The sequence below is a fragment of the Gasterosteus aculeatus genome, chromosome 6, assembly GCF_964276395.1.
Source record: "Gasterosteus aculeatus chromosome 6, fGasAcu3.hap1.1, whole genome shotgun sequence".
NCBI classification, from domain to species: domain Eukaryota; kingdom Metazoa; phylum Chordata; class Actinopteri; order Perciformes; family Gasterosteidae; genus Gasterosteus; species Gasterosteus aculeatus.
In genome coordinates this window covers 11307401-11321719 of record NC_135693.1, presented here as the reverse complement: position 1 = coordinate 11321719, position 14319 = coordinate 11307401, and the positions used below count along the sequence as shown (strand labels likewise).

Sequence of the window (14319 nt, the reverse complement as noted above, 5' to 3'; positions counted from 1 at the left end):
ACTCTTAAACAATGCATGGAACCAGTGTTTATGTTGGGACACAGACCGAATGATCAGCCAGCACACCAATCAGAAAACACGTAAACATAAGCAGACATTTGTTTTTTTTAATCTCACTGGCGACAACCGGAGCCGTGCACCGAAAATGCACAGGAAAAAAAACTCAAGCTTATTCTCCTTTCGTCGGTCGCAGGGCAGCATATTTCATGTTTGGAGACAAACAAACATAAAAAGAAAGACAAAATCGTACTCTCTTTTTGAGACCATTAGTTATGATCGTCAATGTAGAACAGAGGCGTCAGTAACAGACACTTAAACGTTTTAAATTATTTTCATTTTAACCGCTTATTCCTTTTTACCACTTATAAGTTTCCTTGAAAGGACTTTAAAAAGGTGATTGTATTACACTGAACACAATCTGCTAATTGGTTTCTTTATAACTGATATCGCAGACCAATGACGAATTGTGATTTAATCATTGCAATGACAAATCATTGACTCAAACAATGCAAGTATGATTAAGAATTCAACAAACTGTTGTCTTTGTCAAGGTCAATATAATGTTAACACTGAGTTGAGTTAGATGGAAGCCCTTTATCAATTGCTGCTTTACCGTATAGTGTTGAGGTTTTTCTGCTATTCTCTTATTCTCATATATTCTTATATCTTTCTGCATTAGTCACTGTTTTCTTCTGAAGTATGGAAAGTGTGCTCCTCTCCCCTGTTGCTTGCCCTCTTTTATTCTGCACGGGTGACAGAAGAGAGGAAGCAACATGAGGTGAGACCAGCAGGGTAGCGGAGGAGAAAGCGCTCTCCAGGCTTCACAACTTTCCTTTATCTATTAAGTATAGGGGTCTGAATTAAATGGAGCCATATTGCACCTTGCTCCCAATTCACTAAAGTTTCGTGGCTGAAGTCCTCTGCAGAACCATTTACAGTCCAAAACTCTTCAAAAAGTACTTTTCCCAGAGAAAAGCCTGGGCTTTAACCATCCAGCTAAAATAAGATTCGTCTGTTTTTTCTTCTCTTGTGTTCATTTATCCATTCCCCTCTTATCAACCCATCTCTGCCAACCAATTTTGTCTAACACACCCACCATCTCTGACTCAATCTTATTTTCTCCCGTCCTAATCTTTCTGCTTCTAAAGTCTCGACACACCGTTTGGAGGGGAGGGACGTTCAAGGACAAGGAAAGAGAAAGAGAGAGAAAAAGCAACGGTAAGGGCAAAAAAAAAGTGGAAAAGCGGGTTAGTGAGAGAGGCGTAGGACGATCCAATTCACAGTCGGCACATGATAAAACAGACGAGCATTCCAAGACAATGAAAAGATGCTGCTGTGAATAACAGGCAACTTTGACTCGTACGTTCCTCTCCTGTTGCCCATTTCATTCTGAAATTATCTAACATATGCAAATAGGTTTTGTCTATTTGTCTCTGCAGAAGAGGTAGTCTCAATGACACACTTGTATTCATAACAATAAGAGGAATTCTGGTCCTGATCCCGATTCGGGCACAAAGAGTGAAGGCCGGGAGCTGGTGAGCACACAAACAACCCTTATAAAGCCTGAGAGCTTTATATCACCGACGATTAACCAACCTGAGCATTAGCAATGCTAGAGGACAGTAAGATATCCTCATGGAGAAACAAGATAGCGTGACGCTCTACAAACAACAAGAGCGGCCACTGCAGGAACAACTGCAGTGCAGAGGTGTCGTATTTGTCAAGGGAGGACGGCGTCATGACGACAGCACATTTACTGTGGACGGGTTGCTGTGATATTTGGAGCAGACATGAATGAAAATGAATCCGTAATAAAAACAAAAAAAAGATGTCAACTTTACACAGTAAAAAATGTTGGTGTCAGAAATATTAAAAATGAAAAAAGGGAGACGAGAAGGGGCAGAAGTATGATCTTTGAGCAGAAAGGCCTTTCGGCCACATACTCCACTACTGGTGCTCTGGTCCAGACATGCTGCGTACCACCTCTCTCCAGTACCTCAATGTTATATGCTGCAGGTGTGTGTGTGTGTGTGTGTGTGTGTGTGTGTGTGTGTATGGGGGGCTGGGGGGGGGGTCCAGTTTCTCAGACTTGGTCTTCTTGTTATTTCGAGATCAACGTTTCCTGCACCGACTCCAAAGCAAAGCACACTATAGTGCAGCGTAGGAGGAAGTGGAGCTTCTACATGTGACAAAATGACCTGCTGTGCCTCCCCATGTGTGCATGTACAGTAGGCGTTCTCAAAGCTACTTATTGATGTCGATGCACAGATACCGGATGTCAGATATCAGAAATCAGGAATCAAATAGTCTGGTTGAGTATTGGTGACGTTGGGGTTGATCTTTTTAATTTAGTACTATAATATTATGCATATTAGAATACAGCATGTATCAGTGCGTGACACTGATATCTGACCTGGGTTTGGAAAATACACACAGCAAAAAGGTTTTTGTTTAGGGGCTGAAGTCAGACAAATCATGCATTCTTACTGACACATTAAAGATAAAGCATAGTTTAATTTAGGATATATCTATAGAATTTCCTTTCCTAAATTTGTTCATGTTAAAAATGATTATTAGAATGATTACGAGAGGTTTTTATGCAAATACCACAACCTACACGGGCTGATGCTGGAGCCGATCCCGGGCAAATATCTCAACGAGTGAGTGGCTCCAGCGGGGATTCTTGGGTTCTGGGCTGGCATCTGATGCCTTGGAGACGAGCAGCCTTGAGGGAAGGACAGGGGTGGTTTATAAATTGAAGCATTTCTTTTTATTCAGTTCTTTGATTTCCATAAACCTCCAATAACAGTAAAGTGTATTTTAGGAGGAAATGAAAGTTTGGCCATTCAGTGTCCTGATAATGGGGTGTGAAATGTTATAATCCTATTATCACTGCAGCAGCCGATAAACCTGTAGCCTCCTTCAAAATGTCCTTTTAATTTCACTAAAATCCCCTCTTGGTATTTTCATTTTTCAAATCCAATTCATCCCTTCACTAACCCCGGACAGATTTCAGCCTTCAGATGCCCCAGAGAACTGGAAGCCGTGCTTTGCAGCAGCCCAGCAGGTGTTCAGCGACAGAGCCAACGTGCCTCCAAAGCTTTTGGCTGCAGCTGCGTTGTCTTTTCTCGAGGGCTCGAAGCAGACGCAGCTCTTCTGTTTTGTTTGTTTTCCGTCACATTTGGTCTTGCTGTTGATCGGACGGGCGTTGCGGATGTGACGGAGCGGGTCCCACACCTCCGCCCTCCACGTCGTGGAGCAGCTCGAATCACAGCCCAGGTGACTGCGGGCAGAGCGTAGATTATTTATGTCGGCTTTGTTTGGGCGCAGGCGGCGTGTTGGTGAGGCGCTGCGGTGCCGGTGTTTACATTGCTTCCTCGCTTGTCACACAAGGTTAATTGTTGAGACGACCTTTGTCTAAGCAAACACCTCAGAGGCAGTACAAGTCTGCGAACACCATTAGTACGGAGAGGATATAAATACACGCCTGTGTTGGCGCAGAGAGCCGACACAGGTGTAATCTCACGGTTTGTTATGGAACCATGAAATTCCCAATGGATGGAATTAGGTTGTGTGAAGTGTCAAATATTAAACATGGCTGGATTTGTTTGGAGGTTTGTCTTGATAAAAGGCGGAATAGAGTCATTATTGATAAAAGCATTACAAACAACCTTGACTAATTAAACAAAAGGCAAATTGTAAATGTGGAGAAAAAACATCCAGACACTTCACGGAATACAACAGTGGCTTTCCGGAGGAATATTACAAACTGAGTCACTTTAATCATCTAGCGATGCGTTCAACACTGAGTCCCCACCTGAGGCAAGTCTGAGAAACTGTGGGAATTAATTCGGTTTAATAATCCAGCGGATTGCAACCACCGGAGAGGAGCAGCAAAGGCATTATTGGCAGCTACAACCTGTTAAGACCTCAAGTTTGTTATAAAAGGCCAGAGTATTGATTTTAGTTGAGGCAAGAAATTGGGCTTAATTTGAAAAAGGTTTCATTCTGCTGAACACACGTTGCTCGTAGCAGACATGAACAAACAAACAAAATCATAACAGATACAAAAGCCCTAAAAAAAGAACTCCAGCTGCTACCCAGGATTCAAACACATACAAGTCTTTTGTTACCTGTCTTTTAAACGTTTGAGGTGTGATTATTATCTTGAACCGAGACAGAAACTTGAATAAGCAGTTAAAACTAAAACTAAACTGAGATGATGATGCTGCGTGCTTTGTGTTTGGCTGCTTACTTTATTTACCATTATAATTAAAAAAGAAAAACCTTTTTTTTGTTGACAAAGATATTAACAAAATGTGTATTTCAACGGTCCTTTCTGTGATTCCACTGCAGGATGAACTAGTAAAAAGTGGGATTGATCTGAAAGGTCAGCGAGTGACTGACTCCCCCCTGTGAGTGACAGGTCACTCGCTGACCTTTCAGATAAGTCCCACCGTTCATCAGTCATTGTCATTTCCGTTAACGTTTCACTGTCGGTGATCGCATGAATACAAATAATGAGGAAGCATCATTTAAATTAGGAAATGCCAAAAGAATAATGAGGCAGAATGTCCACTGCGTATCTGTGATCCCAGTAATGAAACTATCAAAATTCATCCTGAATTGCGTTGCCAGAGTCATTTCTATGATTGGCTTGAACCTCGCTGGCAGACGTGCTCCTTGTGGTCTCGATTCTACCTTCTCTGTGCTCATTTCAGAGTAGTCATAAGGAGAGAAGTAAGTAAAGATAATTGGTTCATATACACAAGAGGCAACCCTCAGGCACTGTAGGGAGGCCTATCGCACACACACACACAAGAACACCTACACAGCCAAAGATACACACTCAGTTTACAGGTGGTTCATTAAGGTGCTTAAGTGAGTGAGGAGAATGGGCGAATGGAGAGAGGCTACAGTCATTAACAGCGGCAGGCAGGTGGCGTGGCGCAGTCTAGGAGAGGGAGCATCTAACGACAGTGAAAAGCAGAAAAGTGTCAGCTGAAAGGAGTTCGACAAGATTACTTTCTTCCGTAATATAATTTTGCCTGTGGGGACCACACGACTTGCAGCTATGAAATTTGGATAAGCTCCATAAGTGTGTGAATGTGTCAGTGTTTGTGTGCCGTAAGTGTATACAAGTGTGAGTGTGTGTGAAGCATGACAAATCATTGCTCCCCTTCTATTTTAGTGTGCGGGAAGCGGAGGGAAGGAGACAGCCATAGATGCCTGATGCAAACCACAGCTGGCGGAGGGCGATAAGACAAACAGGCTCCCCCATCAGGACGCAGCTGAATGGGAACAGAGGAGGAGAAAATGGGTGGAGAGGAGAGGGTGGGGAGGAGGTGAGAGGCAGAGAAATGTCACAGTTTTATAAGAGAAAATACGTTCCTGTGTGTCCACGCACGCGTCTGTGTGTTTGAGTTCATGTGGGCGAGTGTTCAAGATTTCATACTGTGCCATTAGCCATTTTTTTCCCCACAGTTTTCAAACTTTTAAGTGCTATACTCAAAATGTCAAACTTTAGCAATGTCACAAAGACCCAAAAACATAATGACTGGGGAAAAAAAAGAAAACAATTCACGCATGAGTCACAACTAGAGGACTTGATAATGAGCACAGGTTACATGTACTGACCAGCGCTTCCAAGAGAAACAGCTTTGGCTGCAAAAGGTCGGGAGAAAGTACAATGCGTAGAGTTTATATGTTCAGCTTGGCCTCTCGCTTCACTTGTTTTCCGCAATGTCCTCATGAAGGTGCCAAGTGGTTATAAAGGTGATATGTGTTTTCATTATGATAAAAGGTGAGCTCTAGAGGAGGTGGAGGGGATGGGGGCATGCAGGAGATGCATGAATCTTTCTAGGTGACGGTAAAATTTGACCTACAAATCGCTGTTTTCTATGCGCTTGTACAACGTAGTATATCAGAGCATATCACTTCCCTCCATAACACCATCTGTAAGTACTACCACTTGAGTGAGTTGACTGGAAACCTATACTTTGACACCATCGACACAGCAGGGCAAGCCTTTTCTGTGCCGGCTGATGGAGAGGTGCTGATAAAAAGGGAGATGAACAGAGGCAGAGGGATTATTGGCGTGAGTATTCCTTCCATCACAGTCACAATGCAGGTCACATATCCAGGGAGAAGAGGGATGTCTGAAGAGAAGGGAGGAGGCAACACGACCTCCACTCTGACTAAAAGATGAGACAAAAAGGTGACCTCAGCATTACCGAGGACCCTTAAATCACACATTTCATTACTGTAGCAGAGGAGCGCGCCGCCCAGCATCTCTCTACTCCTCTTTCCTTATTCTTCTTTCATACTCGCCATTGGGGCGGTGGGAGCGGCTGCCAAAGCTTCCATCGATTCCCTGCTGCACCCACACATTAGATGTGAGAAGGTATGAGATCCTGCTCGCACCTTCCAAAGAATGCGTCACTGTACCTCATTTTTTGACCGTCGCTGCTCATTGTAACTTCTCTAATCCACTTAATAGTAAAAAATATTGTTGCTGCAAGACAAACTAAATTCATCAACCTCTTTTGTGCCACGTATATTGTCCAAGTTTTCCTAATGTACAACAGTAGGGCCACACTTTATAATACATAGATAGTGATTATATGCATTGGCGCTTATTTCAAAGTCTGAGTCTTAAAAAAAAAAAAAGAAGTGCCCATCATTGCTTATTAAAGCAGAATAGCAGTGCAGTCGTCATTGTTCTATTCTATCTTTAGACCGCCTGTCTAACTCAAAGCTGAGTGAAGAGCAGCGCAGAGGATTGTTTAAGGAGCGGGATGGAAACAGACCTGCAGAGATCGATTCATCTCTACTGCTACAACGGCAAAGTAGACTTGTGAAAAAGGAACACAAACCTGTCTGTTTTTCTCTTCCTGTCTCTGTTGAAGGCATACCACCCACGCACACGCACACACACACACACACACACACTCACACACAATATGTCAGCGGCTTTCCTCTGTGTGTTTCTGGTTACTGTCTGGATTAAAACATAAAAGAAGCAGAAGATGGGGAAACCGAGGATTAGGAAAGGCGCAGAATTCCCTCGGTTGCAGGTCGAGCACGGAGTGTTTGTGACACGGGCAAACACACACAAAAAGCACATGCAGTCACGTATCATCAGTCACACATGAAGGTTATTCATATCTAATGTAAGGAGACCATTAACAACAGCGCAGGGTCATAAACACACGTTTACGTCATGTGGTCGTCTCCAAATCCCCCCGAGTGAAACATTTAGGAGAAAACAATGGAAAACTCAATAACATGTGATATGTGTCCGATGTGTATAATCTCTCACTCGTAACAATATCCAGAGGTTGACGTACAAAAATATGAATTATTGTTAGCTTTTAGACTTTGTGTTCAATCATTAATTCACTTTGAGTTCGCTGTGGAAACAGGATCACATCAAGCGGTTGTTGAACTGGTCAAAGTCAGTGTGAGAGTGTGTGATCGACGCTATTGGTGTGTTGCATATGATGATATTTCACGAAGGAATGTATTGCTTCTTTTTTATTATTTCAAAATTAAATGTATATAAGGAACTTTCAAGTAATTCCAGGCAATAACCATCCGCATCCCCTCTAGCCTGGATAATAGTTTCATCCACGTACAAAATGAAAGAGGTGCTAAAAATAAAATGCTGACATAAAGCCAGACTAAGCGGCAGGCAAGTGGTGACAGAGGTCCTTTTCTAGCTGCTTGGAGGTGCTGACAGAGAGCAGCTGTAGTATTATAGTTCTGAATCAACAGGCCATTGGACTCACCTCCAGTGTGTGCACATCCAGTGTGTCTCATTCGACTGGCACAAGGAAACTAGTACTCGATGGAGAGAGCCTTATATTAAATGAAAAGAAACGAGGATAATGGGGCCCGTTATTATGTTTGTGTTCCACATTTGACATTGACAGGTTTGTATCTAAGCTTATTAAATTGCTGTTGCCCCTATGTGTACGAGTAGATCTCTGTCTCTCACTTACACTCAGATAAAGACACTCACTCACACACCTTTCATGTGCTTCTGACAAGACATTTTCTTTTGTCTTTCCCACTGTGGCAATAAGACCGTCCAAGTGCATACGCTGCACTTTCATCTGTGGCTACCAAACCAGTCTCACAGTGGTAGGATGTTTTCAGCGGCCCGTCGGCCGGGGACTCCGACAGCGAGGTCTTTGTCTCCTCTGGAGAAAAGCTTGTCAGCCCAATGCTCAACCAGCTTCGGCTAATTATATTTAACATTCAAGAAGCTATTAAGAGCTTAGGGTGGACAGGCAGAGACATACAGGGTAGACTCAGAGGGACCGGGATGCTGTCGTATTGATAAGACACACTAAAGATGAAAGCTGACTGTAAATGCTTTTCTCTGCATTTGATTTGTTCAGCAAATCAAGTTCAATGCATCATGCACTAACCATGCATGATGCATGACCAAGCGTGATATAGAGCTGTGATTCATCGCTTCACAGAGCATCTATGTAAATAATATTGCATGTGATTATGACGGCCTAAAGTAGCATCTGTCTGAAGGTTATTTCTTTTCCAACCACAAGATGTTTGCTTCCAATAAGAGTGAATTAAGGAAAAGCGTAACGCACGTCCCGATGCACATTCACAGAAAGTCATTAAGAGCGGTAATGATTATTAATGAGGCCAGTATCGAATTCACGCACTGAAATATGGGCCTGTTGTTGTTTCCTTGCTGCGTGATCATGACTGAAAGGCTCTGCTGGATTTTGGCATCAAAGCAGACTTTACGGTGAATAATGGCGCTGCTGACTCACAAAGCAGGTTCAGCACAGTTTGGTTATTGAGCCAGTTAATTACACTTTCAATTTTATGTGAGTTATGATTGTAGAAAGTTTTCACATGTTTCACACAAGAGAGTAAAAACAGTGTCAGATTATATCAGCCTTTTTGATTAACAGCACACTGCGTTTTTACTTGGAGATGGATGTCTTCTCTGGTGAAACAATCTACCTCATACTTTGATCCATCGCACACCACTATAGTTTGAACTTATAAATTAATAAGATCGTAGCTTGGAGCAACCTCTGTTGCAGCAGTATCCTTGTGCAAGCTGTGCAAAAGCAAGAAGGACACACCTGATATTTGAATGTGTCAGCTACGTATTGAGTCCAAATATAAATGGTATGCCTATGCTGCTCATTACATTTTTTAATTAGGTTGTCGCTACAAGATGTAAACATTAATGGCTGCTGCTCAGAACTGTAGTGTTTCAGGCAAGAAAAGATTGTTTAACAGCTCGAATTGGATCCAACCAGGGATGCAGAAGGCAATGCTTAAAATCAATTTCATATTGCATTATGAGTTGATTAAATATCAGACCAACACCTAAAGCATTTTTATTCAACCTTACCTTGTCTTTTAAGTTGAGTAAAAAGAAATGTTTATAAACGCATCTTCATTGTGCCATGAAGTGACTTACAAGCCGGCCATTTAGGATATTTCCATGGTAAATATTTTTTCCCATGGTTCGCCTTCTAATTTAAAGGTAGCTAATCTAAACTAAAATGCTATGCTACTGAGCAAGCACAGGTTGATTTTGAATTGTTGTTTTTGCTCGCTTTGGGGTGCCGGACTTAACTGAATAAACAAAGTAAAACTTGTACGTACATGACAGTCAAGTAAGGCCATTTCAGCAGCACAAAATACACCTATTTTAGTACAAAAGCATTGCCAAAACAAAAGATGAAGTCCCATCTCATCAGGTTATGAGCTGCTAGTGAATGTGCGCAAGCTACATCATGTACATTGTATCAGTAGAATAAGACTTCCTCCATCTCTTTCTTCAATGTTTGCCATCATCACCTCTCTGTGCTCTCTGTGTGTGTCTCTCTCTCCCTCGCTCTACTCGGTGCATATAGTTGGTCCACCTTGGATAGCAATGGCATTGGAGGTTGGTAACTACCTTTGCTGCCATGACTGTCACTCCACCAATCAATCAAATCTACCTGTGTGCGAGTCTTACTCCATGTGTGTGCGTGTGTGTTTGCTTGTTGATTATTAGACTCTATTGGCTTTCATAAGATTCTGCTGCCCGGCCGCGGTGGCTTAGGAGAAGCACTTATGGACGTCAGGTTGCTGTGTGAGTAATCAAGTTTACCGGTGCCAGAGGGAGGTGGCCCGGAGGAATGGGGGAGGGGGGTGGGGGGCATTGGCGATGATTAAAGCCAAAGGATTTTCGAGTGGACAAATATGTGGTGTATTTAGTGTGCAGTTTGGCGTGGCTGACTAGAGGGCAAAGGGGCTGGTTCAACAATCGAGTCAAGACACAATGGCAAAAAGCTCAACGAAGCAAAAAGCTAAATCCCCAGCTCAGCATTTCATTGTTTAACTATAACCCTCGCTCACACAACTGCAATACCTTGAACCATATTAAGGCAGCCTCCAAAATGTTATAGGACCTGGGTCCTTCTCCCTTTACCCACCGTGCATATTAAGCGGGTTGAGGATTTGGCTGACTTCAGCATCTCCCCTGGGAGAGATGAGGACTGAGCTGTCAGCAAGTGTCACCTCTGACAACCTGGCCTCAGGCTGACAAAGGAGCAATAATGAAGGAAGGCATTTTGGGGGACACAGCAAGGGCAGCAAGACCTGTCGGCGAGCGAATGATACTGGTAAATGTTTTGTCCGACGACACAAGAAAATTGTTGGTTGTTGGTTGATTGGAATTGTCTAGCAGGTAATCTACCTGTATCATTTGTTTCATTTTAGAAAATGATCAAAGCAAACTGTGGTTGATGGATGTCGAGTTTGGTTTTGGATGAAATTAGCACATTTTTAAAGTTTAAGGTTTCTTTCAAATCAACAAAGAAAATAATTAAACATTGTACTCTAAACTAGTTCAGTATCTCCAGTCCAGGAAAAACTCTCCAGTCATTGAATTCACATTGCATGAAAACTATGGCGTGATCAGGCCATCAGTCAGTCTGTCCATTAAGCGACTTAATTCTGACGGTAGTCCAACTGACAGATATTGACCAGGCGCTGGCCCACTGCGCTTACCTCTCCAACGGTTTCACACCTGTGCACAGGCATGTGTGTGTTTATGTGTGTGTGTGTATGTGTGTGGTGAGGGTGAATTTGCACGCCTGTTATCGACTAGACGTGCTGCAAAGATTTGTCAAAGCTAACTGATCAATCGTAAGACCAGCAGCAGTGTTCCTCTACGCTGTCCTCCCCTCACGCCCAAATCCTGGGTGTGTGCGCGTGTGTTTAGGCCTCTATGTGTGTTGTGTGAGTGCATGACAGAATTTGGCTTTAAAAAGCACAAACCCCGGGCATCCACTAATCACCTCCACATCACTCCCTGCTGTGCTGTCAATCCCAGTTAAGTTTTTAACGGATGGAGTAAATGTTCTCAGCAGGCCTGTTAGTCACGTCTTGTTCTGGTGTTTTTCCATTACAATTGTTGAGGAGACTCCTGAATTATCACAAAAAAAATAATGTCAATTAGGCTTGTTTCCATCATGTGGATTTGGGCGTATGAACGAGGCTTGGCGATACTTTGGCATAATAGGATATATGCACAGCTCTACTCTGACAAATAAAGAAGAAGTAGATGCTGCAAAACAAAAATGTAGAGAGGTCATAAGGATTCACTCTTACTTGGGCAAGTTTTAACTGTACTTTGTCAGCTGCTATTGGCCATGTGTCATGCGGTCAGGAGATGAAGGCAAACATTTGCGGGTCATAGAAATATCTGAGAAGACGGTGACTTTAGAACCAGCTGATCGGTCGCTTGAGATAAATGTTCAATACACGTTAGAGGTATTTTGGGCGTTTCCATATTCCATTTAGGGGCCTCAACTGTCTCCCACCAAAAGCAAAAGTTACCTCAAAAAGGGAAAGACAGGGCTGATGTCTTCCTGTTGGTGCCATCTCTAAATTATTCACACGCACGATGCAGGGGAGGACCTCACATTCTTGAAATCATGCACACGTGACCTTTTTTGATTCAAACACATGTAAGACTTAAATGAGTAAAGGAGAACGGTTGCAGCGCACACATCATTCTGATGGCAGTCACGCGTGCCCTTTAGACATCCTCTACACAAATGTTTACAGCTTCACCCACACAACACACGCAGAGCCACAGTGATCCCCCGTCTTTTACATTACATTACGTGTCATTTAGCAGACGCTTTTATCCAAAGCGACTTACATTACACTTTAAACCCACGGCTTTTTTTCTTTTTCACATTTTTGCCCGGGGAGCAATTAGGGGTTAGGTGTCTTGCTCAGGGACACTTCGACATGGAACAAGGGGCAGCCTGGAATCGAACCACCAACCTTGTGCTTCCCAGCACACCTTCTCTAACCCCTGCGCCACGACGACCCGTCTTCAATCAGAGATGTGCGACCCGATAACCTCTGATGACAAAGAACTCTCTCTAACATGCACAAACACACACACACACAAATTCAATGAGTTGAAGTGCACAAAGAAAGGAGAACAGGGTTGCAACCTCCACAGTACACAAAAACATTTTTTTGCCATCTGCTGGTCTCCCCTCTTCCACAGACGCTCCTATCTGATGGAGAATAGCTGAGCTGATTGTAAAAAAAAAGAAAGAAATCTTCCTGTAATGCGGATCAGATGTTGTGAGTGACACAGAACAGCAAAGCGAGGGAGAGACACACAATGAATGACACGGGGCGTCGTCACAATCTGCGGCAGGCATCAGCTGATTGTTGATGAATATCTAGGCAGGGAAAAAACATCAGACAGAGTATTAGAAAAATAAATAAGATAATAGTAAATATGAACCAAATATTTCTTTAAATGCACGTTCCACGCTGCCCCAGTACATCATCTTTTCCAAGGAAAATTATGCTTCTTCCGTCTTCCTTGGTTTCGTTCTTCATCAGCTCCCCTCTTTTCTCGGCAGGCCTTTGTAAATGATTGTGTTTACAGTGGCGGGGAAGAGACAGGCCGAGGGGAGAGGTGAGCAGGGTTTCTTTTAATTAACAATCTCCCAGCTCCTCCGAAGATTCAGTCAAAGATTAAAACTCGTTAGGATCAACACTGGTTCCCAGGCCCATTAGGCAACCAGTCCCATGGTGGCCTGAAAGAGTCAAAGAGGATGGACGATGGAAACGCTAGAAAGTGAAGTTAATGATGAGACGAAAGTGGAGAGCAGAGAAGAGTGGCAGGATGAACCAGTGCGCGGAAAATGAGTCTGTGACGACTCTATTAGACAGAAATATATATGATATTATGATGTAATCTGATCTGGGAGAGTGAGAAAAGTTGAGGTTGAGGAGTGCAATATAGTGAGTGGAAAAGTGGGGACTGAGTGTGCAGCTTAAGTGGGGACTGTGAATATATAGAAATGTAGTAGAAGGAAGAATAAATGGGCAATTCTGATCTCCTTTACTTTTGCATGCAAACATCCACTATACCATAGCACATATTCAAATGTCAGAGGGAACTCGGGTCTCAGGACGCAGCACCTATATCATGACAGGTCAGATGACTGGTGGAGCTTTTATAATAATAGGTCAAAAAACACCTACATAAAGTCTTCAGGCTCACTCATGTTCCATCCCGTCTGTCTTCATTATTTTCCTCCCACAGCGATGTGGCCGATGTGGCCGATAAGCTTAAGTGGACCACTCCATGTGGAATCCGCTCATTCTCCAGCCACAATTTGGGAGCCAAGAGGATCCCTGACGAGACAGTTTATGTCACATAAGATGACACATTAAATCCAGTCTTTTAATTAGGACCGGTGGCCGTTACGATTCTAGCTGCAGCGAAGACAGTCATGCCCAGAAGGTGACTCCAGGCCAGAGTCCCTCTGTCAGGCTTGATTATGAAAGCAATCTCAGCCCCGGGACCGTTTTGGTCTAGCAATTGTAATTCCACCATTGGGGGGTCTGTATCAATCAGGTGGTTGGTGTGTGTGTGTGTGTGTGTGCGCGCAGACAGTATGCTGAAATGCCTTTCACTCCAACACCTTCACCCTCTCTTCTCTGTGTTGTGTCCGACCTGTAGTGAGCCGTGGGGCTGAATAACGGAACTTTAAAATTGCTCATTGCTGCGTGTGGGTCTGCGTGTGAGAAACAAACCGTCCCGATTCATCCCATAGAGCTACAGCTGAGCTTGTGTTACTTTAGGGTTCAGGAAGATTCAAACAACCTGAGCGAATGGCATCGTCACCATTCTACATATTTTAAAGAGCAAAGTTTATTCACTCCACTTCAACCAGAGCGTTTCAGTTTGAATAATTGCGTTCGTCTCATAATGTATATAATTGACTTCGACGGTCG

At 43.3% G+C, this 14319-nt stretch overlaps 1 protein-coding gene and 1 long non-coding RNA gene across 3 annotated transcripts in view; one reads left to right on the top strand and one right to left on the bottom strand.

Moving 5' to 3' along the window:
- Positions 1-14319, bottom strand: part of LOC120820195 (A-type potassium channel modulatory protein KCNIP2) — a 56341-nt gene that overhangs the window by 38423 nt on the left and 3599 nt on the right. The window lies entirely within an intron of this gene.
- LOC144409521 (uncharacterized) overlaps positions 1957-14319 on the top strand; it is an 81944-nt gene continuing 69581 nt past the window's right edge. The window contains exon 1 of the long non-coding RNA XR_013468018.1: positions 1957-2036. This is a non-coding gene — a long non-coding RNA (uncharacterized LOC144409521). The remainder of the gene's footprint in view (positions 2037-14319) is intronic.